Raw genomic sequence first — 6,973 nt, 5'->3', positions numbered from 1 at the left:
GAGTTTGCAGCAGAAAATATTGAGATCAATTCGGACTTGGATAAATAACCCCCACAGTGTTGCAAAAGGCACTAGGATTTTATCCTATCATTTAAACTATGTTTCAATTTCTGTTCTTTGAAAGAAAAATAGAATAATCTCAATGTAAGATTTGTTATTCCATTAAATAAGAGAATTGGTCAAGAAAGTGAAAATGTTTGAAAGACCTGGTTGGTATATTGTTATGCTTCTCATGCTGGTATGTCAGAGATAAAAACTTGTGCACTTAAGGGCAGAGAAATTTGGGGAGATTAGTTTCCCCTTCTTCCAAATGACTATTCTCCCCAAACTGCCTCCCCCCTGGCTAGAATGAAAATCGCCAGCGGGATGGCACTCGGAGCGATTTGTTTTCCGAAGTTTCCTCATGAGGCAACTTCGGGCGACTTCGGAAAACGAATTGCTCCATGTGCCATCCTGCCGATGATTTACATTCCGGCCGGCGGGAAGGCAGTTCGGGGAGACTGTCGCCGGGTGAATAATCTCCTCGAATTGCAGCGTGTGTCTCTGCCCTTAAATGTCAGGGCTGTTTTACAGGCTCATATTTTACTAGAAGTCATAGGATTCCAAATACAAGATGAAGGGAGAAGACAAGGAGTCAAGAGGACAACAAGAATGAAAGCAAGGAGAGATGAAGGATACAATGGAGTGTGACAAAGAAGATGAAACAGAAAGGGCAGAGTAGGTGAAAACAAAACAAATAAAAAGGTATAAAATAATGACATCAGGACAGCAAAGATCCTTGTGTCCTTAAAATAAAACTCGCATTGCATTTATTTCACTTTATTAGATCTGGAAATTAAGCTAATCTGTTGATTTGTGGGTCTTGTGTATAATTAGTACCAGACCCAGTCGTCTTAGGTTAGATATTGCCTTTATTAGATAATCAGCCGTTAAATAAAAGACTGCATGGCAGAAGAAGTTGGGATATGGGGGACTTGAGTTATGTCCGTGACATTATGAGACTTAATTTCTGTATCGTTGCGCTGAAATGTTAGAACATTTATCAAGAAAATCACACTTTAATAACGCCACCAAATGCTGTTAATCTACACGGGACTGATGTAAATCACATCGGCTGCCATCAGTTCAGGCCCTCAGAGGCTTGCGATCGATACTGCATTTCATTAGCGAAAGGATTTCCATTAAGAGCCAAACATTCGGAAGTGTCTGCTGTAAACAGTCATCTGAATCATCTCTGAATTTCATTTTGCTGGCCTATGAACACATTAATGGCTATCATGCAATTTGATAAAAGGGATGTGCATTCAGAATACGATATACTTAAAAAAAATTCTTTTTTAAAGGGTCTTGTTTTTTTTTTATTGTGACAACCAAGATGGCAGACAGTTTATTGAGGTCATGTCTTGGGAAATGACAACTGTCACAATGATTAATCTCTTTCCGCTTACACTTGATGGATCAGAGAAGGCTTGAAGGTCATTTTGGCCAAGGTATCTTTGTGACGAAATATTTGATTTGGCAAGAAAAGCTTTTCCGGAGTATATCAGAGACTGCTGAAAATTGTACAGTGCGTTCACATGTAACCAGTAAGGCTGCTTGACTGGCATTCAATCATATGGATATTGTAGATACCACCCATCTTGTCATTTTTTAACGTACATTTTTTCAACCATCTCATCAACAGTTAAGGAACTTGAATTTGATTTTTAGATTTAAAAAACAAGGGCTTTTAATTTCAGATTTATAATATGCATAAGGGTAGAACCCTGCATTAGGTCAGGAACCTGTAAATGGTCAGGATTTGGGGAAAAAGACCCAGATTACCTGAAAATGCAGCCAGTTCATGGGTACCCAGGCCTATTGCAGGCTCGAATTTCCCCCCCCACCTCCTTAACAGTAATTTTTCATCTTGACTGGGATGATCTGCTCCCGTTGGTGACATCACTTTCAGTTGTGCAGGTCCCCGGTTTAAGTTAAAGGTTCAAGATTGTGCCGGGAACATGGACAGGGTGCTTCATAGTGAGTCAGCAGGTCCAGGTTGAGCATAGGTTTACCCAACTGGACTTGCAAAGGACTCATTAGGGTCCCCATCACTGGACAGTGAGGCATTGGAAACATTTTCTGGAGTGAATCACATTTCACCAACTGAAAATCTGAATGAAAAGCCAGGGTTTGGCAGATCTCAGGAGATCACTACCTGAATGATTAACATCGATTGTTAAGCTTGGTGGCATGGGAATCATGGTCTGGAGCTATTTTTCATGGTTTGATCTACAGGCCCAGGTTTCACTGAAGCATCAACCTTATGGCTATTGTGTTCAATGATATTCTTAAATATTCCATGCTTCCTACTTTGTGGCAATAGCTTAGAGAGGGCCCTTTCCTTTTTGAACACATTAATGTTTCCAAGCACAAAGTAAAGTCAGTGCAAAATTGGATTAATGGAATTGGAGTAGAAGAACCTGACTAGACTACATGAAGTCCACATATTGACCAAAGTGACCACCTGTGGGATGAAGTGGAATGCTGATAGAGTCCCCAGCCTGATCCTCAATATCAGTGCCAAACTCACTAAATGTTCTTGAGGCTAAATGGAAACAAAACCATGCAATACTTTAGTGGAAAGCCTTCCCAGAAGAGTAGAGACTGTTATAGCAACAATCGAGGACCAACTTTCTCTTATAGGGAATGAGCTGTTTGACAGGCTGGTGTCTGGATACTTTTGGCCATATAGTTGAAAGCAATAAGCCAGTTGAACTGTATAGGTATATTGCTTAAACTGCCTTTTCCATATATACCGCTGATAAGTCTACAGTGCTTTAGTTACTTTTCTTGAACACACGCAAGAGCATTTTGAAGACCAACAGAATTAAGTTGAGCAAACAAGCAAAGCCTTTTAAAGACTAAATATCTCATAATTAAATCATAGCAGCCTACAAATAGATCTCATGGCTATAAACCTAGATTTATTGTGGCAAAGTTCCAAAAAGTGGTAGTTAATAGGGAGAATAGGACTATGAAGATTTTCATTCATCCAGGTCATGGTATATCTAGTATAGGTAAATTTTAAAACAACTGGACTTGCTGAGTAATCAATGAAGACGTTTCACTACTCATCCGAGCAGCTTCTTCAGTTCAACTGACTGGTGTGGGAAGTTCTCGGCAAATAAACTCTTCCACTAATCCACTCACATTGTAACTCCTCAAAGAGGTAACATCCGAAGAAATTCACAGAGGTGTTGATTCTGTGATAGGATTATCCAATGTGTCATGCAACTCCTAGATGTAGCTGGAGTGTCTGAGAAACTCAGGAGGATTTTTAACAAAAAAATCTCAGTGTGTTGCTAGGTTTTCAAACCTAGCAACACACTGAGACAAAAACTGGTACACCCAAAGGATCCAACCCCTAAAGAAGTTAATAGGGAGAAGGTATTAATTATGTTTTATGCAATCACTCAGTAAAACATTAGGGCAAAGTATTATTAAAACCTTCCATTATTGCTTTGCAGATAAAAATCCAGTTTAGCTTTTCTTTGGAATTATACAAACAAAAATAAAGAATAAAAAAGGGCTTTTTTATTTTAGTGACATCATTTCCTTTACAACATTAGCCTTGTTTTCAGATCTTATAAATATAAAGGAATCTGCATGTCACGGTCGGCACCCTAAATACAGAACAGGTGCTAGGCTCCCAGGTCACGGCTCTGCTTCCGCCTGTAGAAGCCGCCTTTGGTCTCAGTTGGAGCCCTCAGCTACTCAGATGCGGCCACGTCTTAATAAGAGAGGAGCCAGGCAAGAGCTCCGGACGAGCAAAGGGGCACAATTGTTTTCCCAAGGATTTAGGATGGAAGGCAACACAACCCAGGAGGATCAACCGGAATAGCATGGTCAGAAAGGCCGGGTCGGTACAAGCAGAGTTCAAGCAAGGTCAGACAGGCCGTGTCGGTACAGGCTGAGTTCTCAGGATAGTCAGGCAGGCTAGGATCAGGATTGGAGAGTTTGGAATAGTCAGGCAAGCAAGGGTCAGATTGGCAGAGTTCAGAGTAGCCAAGCAGGCAGGCATGGGTCAATACCAAGATTCACAGTAGGATTCACGTAGAATAGCACCCAGGAACTAAACAAGTTAGACCTAACAACGGGGAACTAATTCAAATCCAAAGTCCCTTTAAATACATTTGAGGAATTACAAATTAATAAAAATGTTACAAGACATGAAAGGCCCATTCACTAACTTCGAGTGAAGGATTCGAAGTTAAAAAACTTCGAATTTCGAAGGTTTTTTTGGGCTACTTCGACCATCGAATGGGCTACTTCGACCTACTGTCTCTTTATAAAAAACTTTGACCCCCTAGTTCGGCATCTAAAAGCTACCGAAGTCAATGTTAGCCTATGGGGAAGGTCCCCATAGGCTTCCTAACAATTTTCTGATCGAAGGATATTGCTTCGATCGTTGGATTAAAATCCTTCGAATCGTTCGATTCGAAGGATTTAATCGTTCGATCGAAGGAATTATCCTTCGATCGTTCGATTGTACTATCTGCCCTAAATCCTTCGACTTCGATATTCGAAGTCGAAGGATTTTAGTTCCTAGTCGAATATCGAGGGTTAATTAACCCTCGATATTCGACCCTTAGTGAATCGGCCCCGAAGTGTTAAAACTTCCAAAAACCCAGCTAAGAGAGCTGCACTGATTGCATTTCATTTACATGCCATTGGTTTGCAATCTGTGCAGCCCAGCACTTTGCATGCATGGCAGTCCCTCTCTAAGGCAGCAATGTCAGTTTACAGGTCAAACATGATCCGGAGAGTAGGGAGAGAGAGGCACATAATCATTTCTGCTCTACCCTCAATGACTGCATTTATATCTAGAGCCAAGAAAGTAAATGAATAGTTCTATAACCCCCCCCCCCCCGCCCAATGGCTTGCAGAGTATAAGGGACATGACATGAGAATATTAACAACCAGTTGTTTTTTTTTAATCATTTATATCTAATTTTATCACTTATAACTATTTCTCTAGCCAAGCTAAACAATCCCAGCATCCTTCAACAGCTTGAGTGCCATGGAGATATACAATGCATGGCAGGATTATCAAGGTTGTAAAGTATATTGCAGGTAAAATGTTCCATGCTGCTGTGTACTGCAGGGGAAATAAGGGGCCGTGCAATATACTGCAGGCACACTACTGCAAAATAACTGGTTACATGTGGTCAGTCAGTCAACAAATACATATGCACCAAATCCATGTTTTCTGGATTAAGCCAAAAACCAGACTTTAGGGCTAGGAGAAGAAGGGCATGCCAGTAAGGGGGGACACTAGGCATGTACCACCTCTGCTTGGATTTCCCTTTGTGTTTGCCCTTAGTAAATTTGCCCCTTGGTGTGCTGAACTTTTATAAGAGCCGAAAATTCCTTTCGTGTCACTGCACTTCATTAGAGTGGATCAGGAGGTCTCTGATGAAGTGCAGTGACACGAAACGCATCAGACCTCATGGCGCTGTGTAATTTGGTGTACCAAGATGTTTGAATAAAGGAAATTTGTTTTAAATGCTGAATTGGAAACGAGCGATTCTGTTCTAAGAGGGCCCCTGGAGTGCGCCGTCTAACCAATATACTGCTAGCATTAATTCGGCAAGCAGAGCGAAGTTGCGCTAGCATTGGCTCATTTGCATACAGTGGGAAATTAAAGTTGAATGGACGTATATGTTGCAGCAAATACATTACACTACACAAGCCCAAGGAAGCTTAATAAAATAAAATAGAGGTGTTATAATGCCCTACACATGAGCCCACTGTATAGTTTATGTGCCATATGTTAGGAAATGTAGGGGGGAAGCCGGTTACCCCAAAAAAATTTTACTTTCTTTTGCAGCCTATCACCCTGAAAAAAGACACCAGCGTTTTTTTCAACTAAATTTTGGGACATGACACGAGACCATGAGACCACTTCGCCTGGTCTGAGGTGGCGAAGGCAAGTCTGGCGCAAGAGGTAACGGTAACGTTCAATAAAATCCGCATCTTAGTGAATTTGCGCAGTTACGTCCCTTCGCCAGAGCGCAACTTCGCCTAGCGATTGACTGTGAATGAGCGCCAGCATCAGTCTCTTTCGCTAGCGAAGTTACGCCTGCGCCCATTAGTAAATCGGCAAAGTACCGAAATGACGTAAATTGATGAAGTGCGAATTTTCGCCAGCGTAAGTCACTTCGCCCTTTCAGTAAATTTGCCCCCAAGTCTCTGCCTCTGTACACTTTAGGGGGATTTGATGTGCGAGTTGTGGAAGAAGGTGGGGGTGTCATGAGTGGGATGTGGAGTGTGGGTGGAGGCCATCTTGAGCGCATGGCAGGGCGCAATTAAGGGTGGGGGCTTGAGTTGGACTCCTCATCTGTAGGTCTGGCACTGCCTCTACAGGGTATCAGGTCCGGACTGAGAACTAAAATAGGTCCTTACATTTCAGGTACACAGAGGTCCACTCAGCCCAAACAGAGGCCCAAACAGTCCCCACCAGCCCACTAAATACTGACTTTCTATAGCACCTTATAGCAGCCCCTCTGGCATTTGCCAGAACCCACAGATTGCCAGTCCGGGCCTGCAGGGGATACCAAACTGAATGAAACCTAATTTATATTTATATTTCAGAAAATCTTTATTATGAAATATTCTGAACCGAAGGAGTATAGTTGATGACTGGACCAGCTACTAGGAAAGCGCGTGTACAGAAATATATTTCGTTCCCAGCAGCTTCTATTAATGAATCACCTAAATAATACAAGAATCAGTGCACTGCCTGAAATGTAAGGAGTTAAAGGATTAAAAGCCAGTTCATTTTAAGAGAGATACTATTTTTATGCTTAACATGTAAAACTGCTTTCTTTGGAGCAGATGCCCAAATTTTCAATGGATTGTTCAACCTTTAATTTGTCGCCGAAGCAAAAGCAAAGCCTCACCCTCTCTACTGTGTTCAATACAGCGTTAG

The sequence above is a fragment of the Xenopus laevis genome, chromosome 7S, assembly GCF_017654675.1.
Source record: "Xenopus laevis strain J_2021 chromosome 7S, Xenopus_laevis_v10.1, whole genome shotgun sequence".
Taxonomy (NCBI): domain Eukaryota; kingdom Metazoa; phylum Chordata; class Amphibia; order Anura; family Pipidae; genus Xenopus; species Xenopus laevis.
This window is presented reverse-complemented; position numbering follows the sequence as displayed.